The sequence below is a fragment of the Anabrus simplex genome, chromosome 7, assembly GCF_040414725.1.
Source record: "Anabrus simplex isolate iqAnaSimp1 chromosome 7, ASM4041472v1, whole genome shotgun sequence".
In the NCBI taxonomy this organism is placed as follows: domain Eukaryota; kingdom Metazoa; phylum Arthropoda; class Insecta; order Orthoptera; family Tettigoniidae; genus Anabrus; species Anabrus simplex.
Window position 1 is genome coordinate 334,749,157 of NC_090271.1, and position 23,311 is coordinate 334,772,467.

Below are 23,311 nucleotides of genomic sequence, written 5' to 3' on the forward strand. Positions count from 1 at the left end.
AAATGTCGGATGAACTCCCAACACAAAAATAAATATTAGATTTTGTTATAGTAGTAAAATATATTCATTTGTTTTGGTAAAATATGTTTATTTGCCAGACTTTGAAAATTTGACTGTGGAAAAAGAACAACTTATGGAAAATCGTAAAATTTCTTATTTTATTTTCTGTGTGTGAAGATATTTAGGGTTGTTTAATTACTCTGCTACTTCTCCAAGTTTATTAGGTTATTGTGAAAAAATTTTATTATGTAGGTAACTGTATTATAACATATGAATGTTAGGTAATAACTTTTGTGGTAGGGTGTAGCCGCACCTCTTTGTGCTGGTAAGATGATTCTAGCGATTTCTCGTTGCATCAGAAAGGAAATTTCTGGAAACTTTGTAAGGTATTTGATCATCAGTTTTCTCTGAGCCCTCATTGGCCAAAATAAAAACCCTTCCTATTGGCGAATGTAAGAAACACGGGTGCACTAATTGGTTATTTCTCGATTTCAACACTTCTGGCCGCTGGCCACTTGGCCGGAACCAAGCTTGTTCCTTCTGTCTTTTTGGTTGGACCGGCAAAGGAAGAAGGTGTCTCCTCCATGTGATGGGTCTCCTGGCCCTTCGAGGTAAGCACTATTTAGTTCATGTTTTGGGTTTTAACTTTCAAATGTAGTTTCCTAATTTAAATTTTCTTCACCGTCCGGAGTTTTTTTTCTAGTGGCTTTACGTCGCACCGACACAGATAGATATTATGGTGACAATGGGAAAAGAAAGGCCAAGGAGTTGGAAGGAAGCACCCGTAGCCTTAATTAAGGTACAGCCCCAGCATTTGCCTGGCGTGAAAATGGCAAACCATGGAAAACCATCTTCAGGGCTGCCGACAGTGGGATTTGAACCCACTATCTCCCGGATGCAAGCTTAAATCCACACGCCTCTAACCACATGGCCAACTCGCCCAGTCCTCCAGTTTGCCCGGGATTTCTTCCATTCACCAATTTTATTTCACATGACTTAGTCTTCGTGGTAGTCATACTCGTTCAGTTTTAGAGGCATTTCCCTTTTCCTTTTGGCTTTATAAATTGTGTAGTAATTATGTAAAATTTCATTCCCCTTTTCTTTTGTTTTAATTGTGGAAAATATGAAAATTTTAAGTTTCCCTCGTGTTTGCCTCAAGTAGTGCTATTTTGTCTTAGCATACTCCCGTTCAGGATAAGCCCCTTATTCTGAAGTGTTTTAGAAAAGGTTGCTTCCTGAGTGGGCTCTGGGTTAAGATTTTAATTATTTGCACTCTTTCTTTCCTTCTTTATGTCTTAACATGTAGGTGTGGTTTGTTAATGTGTGTTCCTTCTGTTAAACGTATTTGGTTAAATTATTTCTGTATATTATTTTAAACTCACCGACATGAAGCTTGTACTCTTGGCATGATGCCTCTCTTCAAATTTGCTGTGTTAACCTTAACTTGCATCATTGATGGCCCCATTTGTAATGTTATTTCCAGTTGTCATCATTTTAGAAAATGTAATATTTAATGGGAGTCACCGTTAATTTCGTTTTTCTGGCAATGCCGGCCCGGGTAGGGTCCCAACCGCTTCCCATCTAAGTTCCTTTAGTTGTCTTGTTGGCTAACCTGGTAGTTATATTCCGATGTTTTCCAGTACTTATCGTGCATTAGTGTTCGATTTTATTTGATCTAGTCTGAAAGTCATTAATTTTCTTAATAATGTTTATTATTATGATTAAAATTTTGACGCTGTGTAATCCTGAAAAGGGTTAAAGATTTTACAGAGAAAATCAGACAATAATCTTGTCATAACAAAAGCCAATAAAGGCAACTTCACTGTTATTATGGATGTCAGATTACTTTTTTTTAAACTACACAATTCTTCACAGACAGTTCATTTTATGCAATCAAAAGAGATCCTACACTAAAGATTCAGCATCAGCTTAAACACTCAAAAATGCATCGTGTCTGTTAACAGACAAAGAAAGAAATAAGTTAATTAGTATGAATCCAGGCCTGCCAAATGTCAAAGTCCTTCCAAAATATATATAAAACTGGTGTTCCATTCCAACCCATCATTAATAACAGACCCAGCATAGTGACAGGATTATTGTTGTCAAGATAGACAACAAACCAATGCCCACCACAATGGAGCCTACTATTTCAGCAGATGATGAGGAAATCGAAAGAAGATATCGAGATAGAAGATTTAATATGTAAAAAGGTGATGGGGAATCTAATTGTGATGGGAGGCTGGAATGCAGCGCTTGGCCAAGGAAGGAGAAGGTAATACAGTAGGAGAATTCAGATTGGGACAAAGGAATGAAAGAGGAAGTCGGCTGGTTAAATTCTGCATAAATCATAATTTAGTCCTTGATAATACTAGGTTCAAACACCATAAATAAAGACTGGATTGGATGAGACCTGGAGACACTGGAAGGTATCAAATAGGCTTCATTATGATTAGGAAGAGATTCAGAAACCAGGTGCTGGACTGCAAAACTTTCCCAGAAGCAGATGTGGACTGATCACAACTTGTTAGTCATGAAATGCCATCTGAAGTTGAGGGATTGTTTTAAGAACATGTTGCACAAGGACTAAATGAAAAGGCTGAAGGAAACACAATAGAGAAAGAAAGGACAGTCATGAAGAATGAGGTAAGTAGGGCTGCTGATGAAATGTTAGGAACAAAGGAAAGATCAGCTAAGAATCAATGGTTAACTCAGCAGATACTAGACTTGATTGATGAACGACAAAAATACAAGAATGCAAAAAGTGAAGAGGGCAGAAAAGAATCCAGGCGATTAAAGAATGAAGTGGATTGGAAGTGCAGGACAGCTAAGGAAGAATGGTTGAAGGAGGAGTGCATGGATATTGAAGGTTGTATGGTTCTTGGAAAGGTAGATACTGCATACAGGAAAATCAAGGAAACTTTTGAAGAAAGGATAACTAGGTGTATGAATATCAAGAGCTCAGATGGAAAACCTTTGAAGAAAGGATAACTAGGTGTATGAATATCAAAAGCTCAGATGGAAAACCACTTCTAGGGAAAGAAGACAAGGTAGAAAGATGGTAGGAACATATACAACAGTTGTAGAAAGGTAAAGACATAGATGATCTGGTTCTGGAACAAGAAGAGGCTGTTGATGCCATGAAATGGGACACCCAATTTTGAAGTCAGAATTTGACACAGCTTTGAGAAACCTGAATAGGAACAAGGTACCTTGAGTCGATGACATTCCCTCTGAATTACTGACTGCCTTAGGAGAAGTGCCATCCAATTTTCAGCAGAATGTTGTTATACCTATTCCCAAGAAAGCCAGTGCTGACAAGTGTGAAAATTACCACACCATTAGTTTAGTATTACAACTTTTATTATAATTTGGATCCACCTTATTCAATACATAAAAAACTGTTGTTTAGATGAAATTACAACATACAGTATATTTCAATCAGAACTAGTTTCGACGCCCTTTTTGCGTCATCATCAGCTGATATAGGTTCTTGGAAAATTGGCAATCACATAAGTTTATCTACATCAAATTGAACACAATTTAAAACCATATTAACAACCTAAAACTGTTTTACAATTATATTGCTTCAAAATCCATATTTTCTACAAATCCGAGACTTGCGAGTCTTAAACCTTAAATTGATGAAAACATATGTAAACCGGTTTGCTCACTAATAAATTAATGTGGATTTAAAAGAACAACAACTTAAAATAAAATAGCCTTGAAGAAACATTAGCTTAATTTAACACACTTCTTAAAACGTGACGTAGAAGCGTATTAAAATAATTCAATAAAATCTTCAGAGTCGCTTTTATGGAGCAATCCTAGTGAGGTGGGAACGAGCAATCGGTCCTTTAAGATGTTAACAAGTACAATGTTCCCAGTTCAATGCGGACCTCAAAAGATCACTGTCCATGCGAAGCACAATGAAGCCTAGCGAGCAGTGTTGTTTAATTTTAATTTTATTTTTAAGTTGTTGTTCTTTTAAATCTACGTTAGTTTATTAGTGAGCAAACCGGTTTACATATGTTTTCATCAATTTAAGGTTTAAGGCTCGCAAGTCTCGGACTTGTAGAAAATATGGATTTTGAAACAGTATAATTGTAACACAGTTTCAGGTTGTTAATATGGTTTTAAATTGTGTTCAACTTGACGTAGATAAACTTATGTGATTGCCAATTTTTTTCAAGAACCTATATCAGCTGATGATGACGCAAAAAAGGGCATTGAAACTAGTTCTGATTGAAATATATGTTGTAATTTCATCTAAACAGTTTTTATGTATTGAATAAGGTGGATCCAAATTATAATAAAAGTTGTAATCTTGGTTCAATGAAATTTATTAATTTAATTAGTTTAGTATCTCATGCCTGTAAAATTTTAACACATATTATTTACTGAAGAATGGAAAGACAATTTGAAACAGAGCTGGGAGAAGATCAATTTGGCTTCAGAAGAGATGTAGGAACATGTGAAGCAATCTTGACTTTACTTCTGATCTTAGGGGATGGAATTAAAGATGGCTTTCGTAGATCTAGAAAAGGCATTGAGGATCAGATACAGAGTTAATCTGTATAAAAATCAGTCTGCAGTGATAAGAAAAACAGCAGCAATCCAGAAAGAAGTGAAGCAAGGCTGCAGTTTGTCCCCCCTCCTTTTCAATGTTTATATAGAACAGGCAGTAAAGGAAAGCAAAGAGGAATTTGGAAAGGGAATCACAATCCAAGGAGAGGAAATCAAAACCCTGAGATTTGCCGATGATATTGTTATTTTGTCTGAGTCTGTCGAGGATTTGGAGAAGTTGCTGAATGGTATGGACGTCAGAGCAGGAGGCTGTGGATTTGACCACTGATTTCAGACAATCAATTTCTGTACTGAAATCAACCAAATTGTGCTGTTTGGGGTTCATAGACTGATTGCAAAGTTTGTTAGTGTGTTTTACGTATGTGATAGTGTTGTCTTTCATGGCTGAGTTTCTTTTAAATGATAATGTTTCCACTAAATTCTTGAGTTTAGTTATGGACAAGACGGCAGCCATCTTGTTATAGTTTCTTGTTTGTCATTGATTGTAAAATTTCTCCTTGACCTTTTCGAAAAGTATACTATATTAGTTAACATCACCTAGGTGTCCTTTACACCAGCTAAGGAACGGTACCCATGTTGTGTTAGTATTCGTGCGTCGTGTATTTCCAGTATGATATTCAACGTTTAAGTTATTCTTTGTTATTGTGTGTGTCAGACAGAAGATAATGAACAATTGCCCAACGTATGTGTGGAAAATAAGGTGACGTTATATTCATTGAATTACTTCTCTGTGAGATATGTCATTTGAGGATTCGCAGAGTCTACGCTGGCATCTCTGATGTGGAAGTTTAAGTTCTTACTAGCGCCGCTGACTCTTGGTTGTGTCCATCGTGCAAATTAATAAAACTGTCCTATCTGCGATAAATTTGTTAAAGGTACGAAAGGTCTTCATATTCATTGGTCTCAAAATCATCCTGATAAGCCTATTAAAGGAGATGGTACGATAACGACATCACAGGATTCTTTTTTATGAGGAACAGGCTTCGTGTAAGAATAATGTACATTTGCTACGTCGTATTCTGAAGGATGCTAGGTATTTTGTCGCCAAAAATTTACGTCGCATAATAGTGTTGCATTTCAGATAATACTGAGGATTGCTGAAGAGATATAAAGCCACATCTCTTGTAACCAGTATTAAACATAACTTAAAAGAATTTAAATTGTCATCTCTTATAAAGTGATACTACTAATCAAAATTCATATTGTAGAATATTTTATTGATAATGTCTACTCTACAGTTCATTTTTAGAAGGTGTGGTCTGCGGGTTAGAATTCACCCACAATAACCTCTGCTTGTCGTAAAAGGCGGCTGAGGAGACCGAATATCTCCTGGTATAAGGAGATCCCCTACACCAGATGCCAACAGTCTCCTTGAGAGTGGATGTGCGGGTGTAGGTCTGGGCACTCTATTGTCCAAGAGGCAAGAAATTGCCCCTAAAGGCGGAGGAACCAAGTGTGGTCAATGGCAGTAGAATGCAGAAGGCAATGGGAAACCACTGCATTAAAGGTCATGAAGGACATCCCTATAAATTCACATAACATGGCTCGGAAATTAGTATTTGGAGTTTCCATTCCCCCAATCGGATCTCCGGGGGGGGGGGGGGATGCTGCGAACATGGTTGTGAACGATTGTGTACTTGACAGTGCTAGGAAAATCAAAATCTATGACAAGAAATTACGATTTAAAGATAAAAATTTCATTGTTCCGTATTGAAATTATTGATGTTAAAAATTAAATAATTGAAAAGGAGGTTCAACCTATTCAATACTTAAAAGAAAGAAATGTAGTAATTACATTCTTATTTAAATGGGACCGGTTTCGACCTTAGTCCAGGTCATCATCAGCCGTAAAAACATGTACAATGTTTATGAATATTGGAGGTCAGTTATATTAGTTGATAGTGTTGTGACTTTGTGCATGACAGAATGTGGTGTTGTGTCTTTGTGCCTATCAGAGTGTGAAACTGACCTCCAATATTCATAAACATTGTACATGTTTTTACGGCTGATGATGACCTGGACTAAGGTCGAAACCGGTCCCATTTAAATAAGAATGTAATTACTACATTTCTTTCTTTTAAGTATTGAATAGGTTGAACCTCCTTTTCAAATATTTAATTTTTAAGAAATTACGAGTTGCTACTTGGAATGTACGCAGTTTGTATGAGTAGAAAACTAGCAAATGTGGAAGCAGAAAGATGCAGATTGAAAGTAGACATCCTTGGATTGAGTGAGGTAAGATGGACTGGATCAGGAATTCAGAACACGAAGGAAGAATATATGTACTTCGCGGGAGGAACTGACACCAATCACAGGTATGGAGTTGCTGTGCTTATTTCATCAATGATCGCAAATTCAGTTCTAGATTTTGTACCACTTAGTGATAGAGTAATGTTGCTGAGGTTACAAACATCACATCGGATCATGAACGTTATCCAGGTCCATGCACCAACTGCCGATAAAGATGATGAAGTAGAAGCATTCTATGACACCTTAGAGGGAGCTATGAAAATAACTAAGAATGGAGAAATAACATTGGTCTTGGGTGATTTTAACTCAAAAGTAGGGGCTGGCATTGAAGGCAATATTGTAGGCAGACATGGTCTTGGTGAACATAACATAAGAGGAGACAGACTTGTTCAGTTCTGTATGGAGCGAAATCTGTTTGTCTCTAACACATTCTTCAAACTTCCTCCTCGGCGGCTTTACACATGGATATCACCCGCCGATAATGATGAAAAGATCATAAGAAATCAAATTGATTTCATTTTGGTAAAGCATCAACTAAACAAATATGACACATCCATTAAGATGTATCCCAGTGCTGATGTACATAGTGATCACAATCCAGTTGTAATGGACCTTAAAATGATAAGTTTTAGAAAAATTAAAAGAATTGTTAAACCATCCAAGCATATAGATAATAGGAATCTATTGGATCCCAAAGTAAGAAGTAATGTTGGAACTGCACTGGAAAAGAAGATGGAATTAAGATACAATGAATCAGAGCTAGAATCCACATGGAACGCCATTAAAGATACTGTGATTGAAATCCAGGAAACTGAAACTGGACACTGCAACAACATCAACAGACAGAGCTGGATGACAGATGAAATTCTGGAACTTATGGATAACTCTAAACAAAGCTGTATGCAGAAAGTGCAGATAAGCCCGAGAATTATGGACCACAGACAGGTGTAAAGAAATTGAGATCCTTCAAGAGAAGCACGACTAATTTAACTTGCATAAGAAAGTGAAAGAACTTGGTGGTTTGCAACGGAGATGATATGGTCAAATTTTGAGAGATGCCAATAATGAAATCATCTTGGGTATGGAAGGGAAACTCAAACGATGGAAGGAATATATAGAAAATCTCTTCAAAGATGACAGAAATGATCCTCCTTCACCTGACGAGATGAAAAGAAAATGAAAATAGCCCTCAAATAACAAAAAATGAAGTACATGCCGTAAAACTTCAAAAGAATGGTAAAGCAACTGGAACTGACGGTGTGTACGCTGAAGTTCTCAAAGAACAGGAATCTACTGGCCTCAATATTTTAACATCATTATTCAATCAAATATATGTATCAGGAGAAATATTATCAGACTGGCTGAAATCAACTTTCATACCACTACCGAAGAAGCCTAACTCGTCTCAGTGCGATGATTATCATATGATAAGTTTGATGTCTCACGTGCTCAAAGTATTCTTGCCAATCATTCACACTAGAATATACAAAAAATGTGAATCCCACATGGATCAGAATCAGTTCGGTTTCCGAAATGGCATTGGTACACGTGAGGCACTCTTCTCGTTAAATGAATTGTTACAGAGGTGCAGAGATATGAATGTTGATGTCTATGCATGTTTTATAGAAAGCTTTTGATTGTGTCAGGCACAATAAGCTGATAGAGATTCTAAGATCAACAGGCAATGACTACAGTGACTTAAGTATAATCAATAACATGTACTGGAATCAGTTTGCAAATGTCAAAACTGATCAAGGAACTTCAGAAACTGCTTTGATCAGCAAGGGTGTCCGCCAGGGTTGTGTACTGTCACCTCTGTTGTTTAACATTTACTCAGAGGCAATCTTTAAAGAAACATTGGTAGACTATGGTGGGATCAAAATTAACAGGAAAATCATCAAGAACATCAGATATGCAGATGATACCGTTGTCATAGCTGATGACATGCCTGCCCTTCAGTGAATGATAAACTCCTTAGTTCAGCATAGTGAAGAGTTTGGATTATATGTTAACCCCTCAAAGATGAAACTGATGGTGTTCTCTAAGAAGACAATTCGGACAAATCTCACAATAAAAGATAAAATAGTTGAGCAAGTGTCTTCTCTCAAATATCTGGGTACCATCTTGGATGACTAATGTAACTCCAAACGGGAGATAATATCTAGAATTGAGCAGGCCAGGAAACAATTCATTACCATGAAGAAATTCTTTGTGAGGTCAGATCTCAGTCTCCAACTACAAATTCGTATGATCCGCTGCTATATATTTTCTGTTCTCCTATATGGATGTGAAAGCTAGACTCTGGATCCAATCATAGAGAAACGTATTGGTGCCTTCAAAATGTTCCTGTATCGCCGTCTCTTGCGGAATATCCTAGGTAATGAAAATCTCAAATGCCGAGATCCTTTGTCGGATGAAAAAGCAAAAAGAACTACTGCTCACCATAAAACAGAGGAAAACACAATACCTAGGACATATCATAAGAGGTGAAAGGTATCAATTAATACAGCTTATTATCGAAGGAAAGATACAGGGGAAGAGATCTGTTGGGAGAAGAAGAAATTCATGGCTGAAAGACCTTCGAAGATGGCACTGCTGTACTTCAGATGTGGTGTTCCATTCTGCGCTGTCAAGATCAGAGCTAGTTACGTGGATTGCCAACCTCTGCTTGGAGACGGTGTCTTAAGAAGAAGATGGACGGAGTCTTGGGTAAGGAGTGCAAGATGAAAATAAATAAGTCCAAAACAAATGTAATGGAGTGAAGAAGTCAGGTGATGCAGGAAATATTACATTAGGAAATGAAGTCTTAAAGGAAGTAGACGAATATTGTTACTTGGGTAGTAAAATAACTAACGATGGCAGAAGGAGGACATAAAATTCTGAACATTTTGTGGTCTGATGAGGCCACATTCAAGTTGTCAGGACATGTAAATCAAGATAATTGTACGTATTGGTACACGGAAAACAAGGATATTGTTTTGGAGCAACTGCTAAATCAAGCCGGTATGTGTGGGCCTTAATATTGGCACGTGGTGTAATTGGGCCGTATTTTATTGAGGGAACAAATATTTGGCTCTACTTCAGGAGATTGCACCGGAATCATGCATAATGCATATGGACAACTTCGATCGATCAACTCTACTTCCAGCAGGATGAAGCTCCTGGCTTGTAGGACATACCTTGATAATGTTTTCAAAGGAAGGGTACTTGGATTTCGTGTTGCAATTGAATTCCCACCATGATCCCCTAATATTATCCCAATGAATTTCTTCCTTTGAGTATGGAAAGAAACGACAAACTCTTCAAGAATTGACTGGTTACATTGATGATGCCTTCCACAATCTGGAAAACAATATTCATGTGTGTGTGTATGTATGTGACTTCAACGGTGTATTGATGAAGAAGGGAGACAGTTTGAATATAAAAATAAGTGATGTGTACTGCAATTCATTGGTAGGCATGTATTATATATCATGTTGAACTTTAGTGAAGTGTGTAGTGACTTTTGCACCACCCTGTATATTACTGCTGATTCAATTTTGAATTCCTTCAATACCATTTCATTTCTTTTATCATCCCATCAAGTGTATCCTGCTGTTCTTCTCATCTATTTCATCTCAATATTGGTAATTCTATTAGCAATAGTTTTCCTTATTCTTCATGCTTCACTTCCCTAGTATAGAACTGGTCTTGCTAAGGTTTTGTACATATGTATGAGGGCATGTGTTAACCATATTAAAAGTTGTAGCAGTAAATAAAGTAGGTATGTCCTATTTCCTTTATTAAGACAGAATAAATTCCGCGTTCATCACTGCAGCAATAGTTTTGGTTTCCCTGTAGCCTACTAGAAGTCTTAATAGTTCCCACATCACGAGAAGAGATTACCTTCTACACACTGTGCACTGAGTTGTTACTATTATAAAAATTACATTAGAACAAAGGAAAAGGACATTCAGAAGAGGAGTCTGCATTTGAATGATTCACAGAACCCTTATCTTCGTTTTATCCTCTAGATCAGAGGTGCTCAGCTGGGCGCCCAGCTCGCGTAACAAGCATACGTCACAGTGAAACGAGACAGCGAACACACTTTGCAGGGAAGCATTGACGTTCGATTGTGACTTCGAAGCTCTTCTCCACTACTCAGCGAAGTGCTGAATGCGGTGCAGTAATTAAGAGAGAGAAAAAACCTATAATCACAAGAAAACCAACCTTTCCATGATATTCCGGTTTGATTTACACTACGCTCGATGTAAACAGTCAGTTTTATTTTCTTATATTTATACATGCAAACAAAACTAACATGTTATAATGTGTGTGTTACAATTTTAAGCGTACAAGCTACGATTTACAATTCCTTGGATGGGAATGATAGTAATTCGATTTCTTAAAAAGTAAAATTCCTGTTATTCTTTCAGCAAAAAGTAATATATTTACTAAATTCAAGTAGTTTGCTGCTTGATTTTGCACAGAGTTGTTGTGTTGTTTGAATAACCTGTTCACTGAATTTGAAAACAGTACTGTATTTAAAACTTTTCAGGCATCCGATGATAATAGCTAACGTCTAAATGGCGAGGGAGTTTCATATAGAATGGGGACATAGATATTTACTATCCGAGATTGAAGTACAACAACAATGTAAATGTATCTACCAAGCAGATGTACACTTAATAACCTAATTGATTATTTAGTTTAATTTCCGGGTTGAACCGTGTTGTAGTTGCCTGTATTACGTACAGTTTGCCGACATTTCGAATACATTGCAGTATTCTTTGTCAAGGCGACTGAAATACCCCTACTCAATCCGAGGTAATCAGTCTCCCAGGCAGCAATTTACACTACTAGAGTGGCCCTGACCTTGGCCTTTTATATCCTAGTCTTTCTGGCTGACGTAAGCCCTGGCTGTCTCGTGAGCATTCTGGAAGGTATGTGTCAGAGCCAGGTAGTGGGGGCTTGCCCACGCTGTTATGTAACGGGGTTTCGGCCCGTGTGTTAATGTTGTGGTCTATATGTCTTAAACTATGAATGATAGGCATTACCTCGGATCGAGTAGGGGTATTTCAGTCGTCTTGACAAAGAATACCGCAATGTATTCGAAACGTTGGCAAACTGTTTGTGATGTACAGACAACTAAAACACGGTTCAACCTGGAAATTAAACTAAATAATTCTTCACACCGTGGAAGCTTCACCTCTAAAACCTAATTGATGTTATTCCCGGTAAGCATGATTGTATTGTTGGTGAGTTTATCAGATAATTTAAACCCAAGCAACCACTAGCCGTAGCTTACCCACCCTAACTGTATATTATATTAGGAATGCTTCTAAAGCACCTCTTAACATTTAATAGTAAAAATTGTAAGTCATTACGTACATTACAAAAATATTTGAGGTTGTAGGCCTCTTTATTGTATCCGATCAAAATACATAAACTGCAATAAATAACTTATTTCTTACAACATAAATTGAAAACGACGTGGATTTGTGCCTTCTTTCTTTCATTATTTTCTGCCTTCATTTCAAACTTGTGTGTTGCCACAATGATCGAGAGTGACCGAGAGACCTTCGCCCAACCTTCACGGCTTGTGGCTGAACTGCACATGCTTACAGTGCTGGGCACCCGCGGGATGAAATGCCCAGCGTGAGCACCTCTGCTCTACAATGAATGCATTATTTCAGGGAAGCTTTTATCTGTAATGGAACAAAAAAACACACACACAAAAGTATCAACATTGCCAAGGATGATCAATAATACAAGCTCAAAAACATTTCCAATTAAAATAAAATTCCACAGGAACCTGAACTGAGTCTTATGTCAACATCTTTTGACCACCTCAATTCTCTTTCAACCAAAGTTTTATAAAATTTACCAAAGCCACTAGTATCTTTTATTTTTATTTTCTGATTGTTTCCTAACTTAATAAAAGGATGACAGAAATAAATACATTTGGGAAATATTTTTTAAAATTTTTATTTTCATAAGGAACAACTATACAATCAGGAGTACCCCAATTCGAACAGTGTTGTGACAAATGTACCTTTACTTGCAATTTTCTAGTCCTCTTGGGATGTTAAGTGAAAACTCTTTGCATTAGAATGAATTATATGGCAGGGAACATCATTTTTGTTTATAATTATCAAAAAGTTTTCTCCCATCATTCACAAGGACCTGACGACTATTTTTGAAAATCTTGTTTCTCACAGTAGTAATTTTCTCCAAACTGACATAAATGAATGTAAAATGCATCTCCTTTATCTTCCTACTTTCCATTACTATATTGCTTTCAAATGTCACAGAGATTTATTCCTTGATGTGTGCAACTTCTTTTTAATAGTACAATGTAAACATTTCCTTTAAATCAAATCAATCAACTGATTGATCGATGAATGAATGAATGAAGATATTTCACATAGAAGAATAATAGTACCCCAAACTGTGAGAGTCCAAGGCTTGGAAGTGGAAGCCTCGCCCACACATGCTAGAGAGGCCTCCATGGTTCCTCCACATGGGTGATATGGTGGTTCAGGTGAAGTGGTGCTGGAACCAACACATGACTTTTCTCTATGTACCCTCGACAAGCCGTGGGAAAGGGGGCAAACCCAACCTAGGGGAAAACTCATGGCTGTGAACTCAGACATGGGAACGCCAAGTGGAAACCACGTGCGTAGGCCTACTGAAGGGGGAACAAATCTGGCTAGGTTCGGGCCAGGGGCGGACCGTTGGATGGACGACTGAGGGACGTGAATTCTGCTACAGAGAGCCTGAGTTGTGGGGGGACAATGTCTGGCTATATGCCTCATCACGGACGGTGAGAACGACGCTCAGGACCCTAGAAGGGGCAAAAACCCTATGATTGATTGAAACATGGATGCTTAAAAAGAACCATTTTAAAAAACTCAAACATCAAGGGAAGCCATGGAAGCTCTAGCAGAGCAGATCCAGGAGCAAGCCCAAGATGGAAAAATGGAGACAGAAGTCCCAATAGGACAGGCTGTCACCAACACAAATCAAGAAATGGCAACAGAAGCTCCAGTAGAGCAGACTGCTACCAACAAACGAACTAGAGATTTCTGCATTGAAAATCAACAGATTACATATCGACAGACCACCTCGCAACAGTGCATACTATAAGCAAAGGAAGGCAAAGGAAGAGAGGGAGGAAGGAAGCCAAAATAGTGGCTGGAACTTGGACGGAAAAGAAGCCAAGGAACAGGGATTGGCGAGAGGCCCAAAAGGCTAAGGTCAGAGGATAGTACGCCATCAAGTTCGGTTACAAAACCGCCCGCCAAGAAACAAAAAGAGGAAACGGTCATGTCCTTTTTGGAAAGCCTTACTTCAATCAAAGTAGCCATAATACCTAAAACCTTTCCAGATTAGGGTTGGGCAGACCGGAACATTCAGTTGTTCCGCAACATTAGGAGCTAGAGGCGGAGTGTTTCGGTACAGAGTGTCAGGACACGGGACTGTAACTGTGTCGTAGAGAGAACTTCGAGAGGCAACATGACATGCTCCGCGTCTGCTGGAATGTGCCTGTACCGAACGTGCTGCGTGAAGGCCGCACTAGATAGATTAGTTGGCCTTGGCTGTGTCTGACTGTCGATACCGGCTGTGTGCCACCCTGTGCTGGAGTGTAAACATTTTTTCATCCAGTTATATCTTTAATTCCAAAGCGATGACTTATATTTTTCTTGGGCTTAAAAGTTTCCTTAAAGTCCAAATTAATTTTTAACGTCAATCCCCGAGAAAGCGTTGAGGTAAATTTTTGAGATATTAAAGAAGGTAAATGGAAGTTGAGAGGGAAGGAATTCGAAGTGCAAAGAGCATAACAGCACAAAAGTAATTAAACCGTACAAAAGACTAAACTTTGCATAATGCCGCATCGGAGTCCTGTTCAGGACTTTTTTACTAGAAGAAAACCAGACAGAGTGAAATGCAACTTATGTTTATTTTGTCTGCAAAGGGACCTTCAACCGGCACAATGACAAGACATTTCAAACTTAAACATCCCACAGTTTTTATTTTCGGGTTCCGCTTGTATATTGTGTACGTGAATAGAGCACTGACAAATATTTCTTCAACTGTGCGAGTATACTTTTAATTGGTGAAAATAACATTGTGACATTTGTAAACACCTGTACTGCCAGTGTAATTGTGACAGGTGTATTTCAGAATGAATGAAAACATTCTTATCCTAAAAAGAAAATTTAGACATGATTTCTTGGGGTGAGTATTTCATTCAGAGTTCCGACTGCTTTCTCATGTGCCGTGAAGTTTTATCCTGGCCCTAATTACTCACAATACAGGCCAATACATTCAACTGGTGAAAATATTCTTGAATTAGTTGCTTTTAAACACCTGCACTGCCACTGTAACCGTGTTATGTGTATTTCATACTGACCGGAAAAATCTTAACCTAAAATCAGCTTTTAAACGTGATTATTGGGCACGAATTCCAGTGTTCCGACTGTTCGTTCACATTCCGTGCAGCTTTATGCTGGACATGGCCGATACTACACACAGGCACACACCACACAGCACGTTCCGTACAGGTACATTCCCGCTGGCACAGAGCATGTAATGTTGCCTCTCGAAGTTCTCTCTACACTGCACAGTTACAGCCCCGTGTGCCCAATGCACAGTTCAGCTAGTAGGTGAAGGGCAGTGCATAGTGGCGCTTCTGACGGGACAGCGAGTCAGAGTCTCCATCTCGCTTGAGAATGTTTTGGAACAATTGACACTTCGTGTTCTGGAACAGCGGAACATAAGTGTGCACCGGCACAAACCGGCCGAAACAGGGACATAGTGCCGAACCCTATTCCAGATAGGAAACTGAAGGAGGAAGACGTGAAAGAACTCTCATCTGTTCTGATTGCGCAGATGAAACTGCTGTCGGACGGATGTCTTCCAGGCTTTCTCGAATCACCAAGGCTGGAAAGTGGAGCAATGGTACTGATCTGTGCAAATCCAGAAACCAAAAGTTGGCTAGAGCAGACAGTAGCCAATTGCAATCCTTGGAAAGGGGAGAATTTAGAGGCGTCAGAAACCAAGAAGGTGCTGAATATTACAAAGGTCATCACCAAGTTTCCACCTCCATTTGACAAGGTTGAAGATGTTCTTGTCAGAATACATCAGCATGACACCAAACTTCCAACGAAAGAGTGGAGTGTGCTGAATGCGACAACTACTGATGACACAGGAAGGACAATTGTTTTGGCCCTTAATGAAAGAGATTTCGAAGAGCTCAAGAAGAGAGGCCTTAAGGCCAAGCTTGGACTTGGGCAGATCAAATTTCAAGTAATTAAGGGAAAAACAAAACCTAGCATTGGCAAGGATGGTGCAAAAAGTTCTTCAGGCCAACCTTCAACATAAAAAAAAAAATAAAAAAAAAATTTAAAAAAAAAAGCAGCTGTTGCAATTTTGTCAGGAAGTTCAAGTGCGAAGCTATTGACATGGCTTTTATACAAGAGCCATGGGTAGTTAAGGGCCGAGTATCAGGACTGGCGGAACCTGGAGGTAAGTTAATGTACAATACTGCATTGAATAAGGCCAGAACATGTTTACTTGTGAGCAGAAAATTAAAATGTCTTCTGTTACAGGAACATTGTTTTAGGGATTTAGTGGTGGGCAAGATAAAACTTGGAAACTGGGAAGGTCCCAGAGAAATAACAATAGGCCCTGCGTACCTTCCATACGACTCAACGGATCCGCCTCCATCGGAAGACGTTGAAGAATTGATTTGCAAAGCAAAGAGGAAGGTAACACTTGGTACCCGGAGCAGATGCAAATGCACATCACACTGCCTGGTGCAGTACCAACTGCAGTGCAAGGGGTGAGTCTTTACTAGAGATTATTAGGTCACATTTGATGATACTAAACCTAGGAAAACCGGGCGAGTTGGCCGTGCGCGTAGAGGCGCGCGGCTGTGAGCTTGCATCCGGGAGATAGTAGGTTTGAATCCCACTATCAGCAGCCCTGAAGATGGTTTTCCGTGGTTTCCCATTTTCACACCAGGCAAATGCTGGGGCTGTACCTTAATTAAGGCCACGGCCGCTTCCTTCCAACTCCCAGGCCTTTCCTATCCCATCGTCGCCATAAGACCTATCTGTGTTGGTGCGACGTAAAGCCCATAGCAAAAAAAATAATAAATAAAAATAAACCTAGGAAATAAACCGACATTCATAAATAAGAATTGTCGAGAGGTAATAGATATCACATTGAGCACCACAGATATAGCAAACTTCGTTAAGGATTGGAAGGTGCTGGAGGAGCCATCCTTGGCAGACCACGAGCATATCCAATTTGCAATGGATACTAAAAGAACGAACTGGGATGGATACAGAGAAATTCTAGGGCAGGCTGTACAAAAGATACAAACGAATGTAAGGGGACGGAAGGAATTGATGAGGCAGTGGAACAATTAGAAGAGGCCATTTTAGCCTCATACCATGACAATTGTCCCCTCAGAGAAAAGAAAACTGCCAAAAATGTTAGGCGGTGAAATAACAATCTAACCAAAATGAAGAAAAAGGTTAGAACATTGTATAAAAAAATCATCAAGAGATGGCATGTGGGACGTATATCATAGGAAACTCACCGAGTATAACCTAAAGATATGGAGAGCAAAAAGGAACTCTTGGAGACTGTTTTCGAGATGGTGGAATCAAACACTGAAACAGCAAGGCTCTAGAAGGTTCTTAAAAATGTACATATAAATCAAGTGGGAACACTGGAAAGACCTGATGGAGCATACACTCAGACGGGAAAAGAGACGCTGGAGGTGTTGCTAGCTTGTCATTTTCCTGCGGCTGAGGAAGTAGAAAGGAAAGATATGGTTGAAACGGAGGCCAGAACACAAAGAGTAGATTGGAACTGTGCCAACCGATTAATTAGGCCTAACCATGTGAGGTGGGCAATTAACACGTTTCAGCCCAAAGGCTCCAAGGCCAGATGAGATATTCCCAATACTCCTGCAGGAAGGACGGGAGATAATCATCAAGGCCCTGACAGACCTTTTTACAGCAAGTCTAGCTCTGGGGTACGTGCCAAATTCATGGTCTAAGGCTAAAGCGGTATTTATACCAAAGCCTGGAAGGGCAAACTATCCCCAAGACAAAACCTATAGACCATTATGCTTAAAGTCCTTCGTGTAAAAGCAATGGAGAAGATACTGGATAAATACATCTGGAAAACGGTGCAACTGAACTCAACCTTACATGAAAATCCGTTTGCATACAGACCTGGCAGATCCACTGAGACAGCACTCCATCATTTGGTTTGCAAACTAGAGGAAAGCCTAGAATACAAAGAAATAGCTCTGGGAGCATTTCTAGACATAGAAGGGGTCTTCAGTAATACAACCTACAACTCAATGATTAAAGTTGTTGAAGAGCATAAGGTGAGCAAGACTATTGTAAAATAGATTAGATCCATGTTAGACGGGAGGAAAATAAAGGCAACTCTGTTTGAAGAGATGCTAATGGTTACAGCCACCCAAGGTTGTGTGCAGGGAGGAGTCTTTTCTCCTCTTCTGTGGTGAACAAAATCATAGTCATGCTCAATTAACATGGATTTTATACACAAGGATAGATGACCTAGTTATTGTTGTAAGAGGTAAGGTGATGAGTGTCATCCAGGACCACATGCAAAGGTCATTTAATCTTGTGGAGAACTGGTGTCGGGAAGAACAACTCACAGTCAATCCGAGCAAGATAATGCTGGTCCCTTTCATAAGAAGAAAGAAATCAGAGGGGACGAGAACACTGAAGCTCTTTGGGCAAGAAATCTATATGGAAGAACAAGTGTTACACTTAGGTGTAATATTAGACAAAAAGTTAACCTGGAATCCTCACATAGGAAGAAACATAACCCGAGCTAAGAACCTACTGTATGCATGCAAGAGGGCAGTCGGGACAACATGGGGTCTAAAGCCGGCAATGGTAATGTGGATATACACAATGATCATTAGACCACTGAGGACCTATGCAGCAATCATTTGGTGGATGAAAGTACAGTAGAACCCCGCTTAACTGAAACCCAGCTTAACTGAAATGTTCTGGCAAAATTGTATTTTAATATTTCGTTTTTACCCTCTCGTTCTTAGCCGTCGATATTAGTAATTCTCTTCCTATATGTGCTGAGAGCTACTAGGCAAACCCTATTTTTATATCATGATTCATACCAGAATGCATGTGTAGCATAAAACAAAACAGTTTCTTATCATCTAGTTCATTCCATGATACATTTTTTCTTGAAAAAGCAGGATTTATTACTATTGCTGCATTATTATTATTACTGTATTATTCGTCACGAAGATTATGTAGACAGTGGTTAACGTTGCTTCAGTTACGGGAGTTGCATCTTGTTAACTGCACGGACTATACTGCAGCTTCTGTTAGGAAACCAGCGAAGTCCAGCGACCCTTCTCAATTCATATTTTTCTTTCACCCAAGGTCGTTCGACTGGCCTTGCTGTTTTATACTGTAGTTCCAATGTTTTTCTTACCCCATTGCAAAAGAAATTGTTTCATTATTTCAGACTGCTTTGTTGAACAAAGCTATGAATCTACACCAACTGATGTATTGTTGATTAAACGGTGGCGCGACAAAGCTGCACGAGAGCGCTGCACCAAGAAAATTCAGAAGAAAATCACTTATTTCATACAATGAGTGACATTATGTAAACATTCTAATGTTAATATACAGTATGCACCTTTTCTTAACAGAGTTTATGCCTTTTTATTTCAAAATTTAACTTCCGAAAATATTCATCATGTGTCATCTGAGAAAACGCGTCAATTTTATTTTGGATAAATGGGGTTCTACTGTAAGTCAAGGAAAAGTCAGTAACAAACTAAATAGACTTCAGAGAATGGCATGTATAGCCATAACTGGGGCAATCGACTCGTTGGCTGAATGGTCAGCGTACTGCCCTTCGGTTCAGAGGGTCCCGGGTTCGATTCCCGGCCGGGTCGGGGATTTTAACCTTAAATGGTTAATTCCAATGGCCCGGGGGCTGGGTGTTTGAGTGTTGTCCCCAACATCCCTGCAACTCACACACCACACATAACACTATCCTCCACCACAATAACACGCAGTTACCTACACACGGCAGATGCCGTCCACCCTCATCGGAGGGTCTGCCTTACAAGGGCTGCACTCGGCTAGAAATAGCCACACGAAATAAATAAACTGGGGCAATGAAAACTATGCCAACAGAAGCCTTCAATACCCTACTAGATCTCCCTCTATTAAGTAACTTTATACAGGGACAGGCTAGAATGAGCTCATATAGATTGGAGCAAAATGGATGCTGGCAGGCTCAAAGGCCCAATCTTGGACACGGTAAAATTAACAGAGTAATAACAGGGGAAGTTTTACACATGCCAGCTGCATCATATGATTCTGAAGTATATATCTTTGAGACCTAGATAACAAAAATGGAAGACTGGGACATTAACAGATGGAAAACTGGTAGAGAAGATATTGTGTGGAGGACAGATGGCTCAAGGACTGAGATGGGAACAGGAGGAGGGATCAACGGGGAAAGACCTGAGAGACCAGTCCAAATGAGTCTAGGCAGACATACTACAGTTTTCCAAGCTGAAGTGATAGCCATCATTACATGCCTTGAGGAAAACCTGAAAATGAACTATAGAGATAAGAACATTTTCATATTTACAGATTGCCAAGTAGCCATTAAGGCACTTGAAGCTGTCCGGATTACATCCAAAATTGTTTGGTATTGTCATACACATCTCCTGAAGCTCTCAGAGTACAATGTTGTTAAAATAACATGGGTACTTGGACATGCAGGCATAGAATGTAATGAGAAAGCACAGAAACTGGCAAGAAAAGGGTCAGAAACACCTTTTGTGGGCCCAGAACCAGTATGTGGGATCTCTTATAGACAAGCCCGACTATACATAGTTAAATGGGTACAAAAGAAACAAATGCAAAACTGGAAAAATGCTCCAGGATGCAGGCTTGCGAAAGAACTAATAAAGAGCCCAAACAAGAAGCATATTAAGGAACTGCTGGAAGTCAGCAGAGAAGATATAAGATGGGTAGTAGGACTGCTGACTGGACACTGCCATCTTAAAAAGCACCTACACAGAATTGGAGTAATAAGAGACAACGCATGGAGGAAATGTAACGATGCGGAAGAATCAGCTGAACACATACTCTTTGAATGTGAGGCACTGGGAAGAATCAGAATCTCCATACTGGGACTACCTGGTGAAGAGAGAAGAAACATCCAAGAAGACCCAATAAGGAGGACCTGCAACTTTATGAAGGGAGCAGGTATAACTAGGTGGAGATGAAGGAAAACACATGGTAGCAAAATCTCTTTGAGGTCGACGCTAAAAAGGAACTTTTTATTATTTTTACTTTTTTTGTTATTTGCTTTACGTTGCACCAACACAGATATGTCTTACGGCGACGATGGGATAGAAAGGCCTAGGAATTCGAAGGAAGCGGCCGTGGCCTTAATTAAGGTACAGCCCCGGCATTTGCCTGGTGTGAAAATGGGAAATCACGGAAAACCATCTTCAGGGCTGCCGACAGTGGGGCTCGAACCCACTATCTCCTGATTACTGGATACTGGCCGCACTTAAGCGACTGCAGCTATCGTGCTCGGTAAGAACTTTTTAAAGAGACCCCACGCATGAAGAGGAAGAAGAAGAAAGAACTGTGAGAATGTATTGAAATGATATTTTGCAACAAATAATTGCATTTACTTGCAATTTTTTGTACCCTTTAGGAGTTTAAATGAAAACTCCCCGCATTAGTGTAACACATTTGGCAGGGAACATCAATATCTATTAGAACCACATACAAGATTTCCTTGTAACTTACAAGAACCTGATGACTGCCTTCAAAAGATATTTTCTTGTTAAACTGTTAAAATTAAATTCAAAATTATATTTTATAATAAAACGTCCAATGAACTTCAATGTACCTTACACCTTGAAAATATTCACTCCTGAGCTATCGGTATCAATAGAAATAAATTAAAGAATTTTAAAATTTTAAAATTCCAATTTCCTCCAAATTGAGATAAATTATTGAAAAATACTTACTTAAAATAACCATTTGAATATTATAATTAAAATATCGTAACCCACCTGGTGGCCATGACCGTTTGGTGTGGGGAGATGATTTGAGTCCCATTGGTGGAAAAAATTAATTCACCATCAGAATGCTGGTGAACAGGATAGGAGAGATGATAGTACACAATTTCTAATCACTCGATTGCGTGCCAAAAGCCTGAGTTCAATTCCAAACCTCTCCACAGTGTTCACATGGAGCGAGAACATGATGTCGTCAATGGTGATTCATCTGTCTAATGGGGATGTTAAAACTTGAGTAGACCCCTTGGTGTCATTTGACAGGAGTAGGTTATGTGCCGACACAGAGTTTCACCCTCTACCTACCTCTTTACCATTATCATTACACACTCAGATGCACAGGTTGTCCATGGGTGTCGCCTACAAAGACCTGCACCAGGCATCTCTGAAGGCCATACATCACATTGCTAAAATCCTGTGAAATTCTAATGACCAAAAATTCAAGATTTCTAAAATGTAACTGCGCTTTTTGGTGCAGCAGTCTATCCAACTCTGATGATGATGGTGATGCTTGTTGTTTAAAGGGGCCTAGCATCTAGGTCATCAGCCCCTAATGGTACGAAATGAGACGATATGTAATGACAGTTTAAAAGTCCAAAATCATCCACTGACCAGAATTCAAGACATGATGACAAAGAATGAATGGATGGATATGAATTTAAAACAATCAGTGGATCCAACCCGCAATGCCCTAAATTAAACAAAAACAGCGTTAAACAATAGTATTACTGACCAAGGGACTGCTTTTAAAGCACAATTCCGAATTGATGATGCTTGTTGTCTAAAGGGGTCCAAAATCCAGGTCATCGGCTCCTCATAATGGTACTTGTCGCTAGGAAAGTAGAACCACGGTATTTGTCATGTTGTGTTACTAGTCAAAAGTAGCATAGACTCGTGGTATTCCACACATTGTGGCACTACTCACAGGTAATGTAATACATACATGTAATGCAGACCTATGGTGTTTCGCACATTGCAGCGCCATTTACAGGCAACGCAAACCTATGGTGTTTCTCACATAGGTGTACTAATGACAGGGACTCGTACTATCCCGTGGTGTTCCTCACATAGTGGGTACTAGTCACAGGCAGCGCAGACCAACAGTGTCGCTCATATAGTGGTACTAATCACAGCTACTGTAAAACCAACCCTGATTCACACTGTCACTACTAATCACAAACCTATTGTGTACCTAACATAGTGGTACTACTCGCAAGTAAAGGCGACCCATGGTGTTCCCCGCGTGGTAGTTCTAATTACAAGTAGTTTCATGGTTCTAATTTGATCATCCCTTGGTCGCCCCTTTTAGTCACCTCTATTGACAGGCAGCAGGGGATACCCTGGGTGTATTCT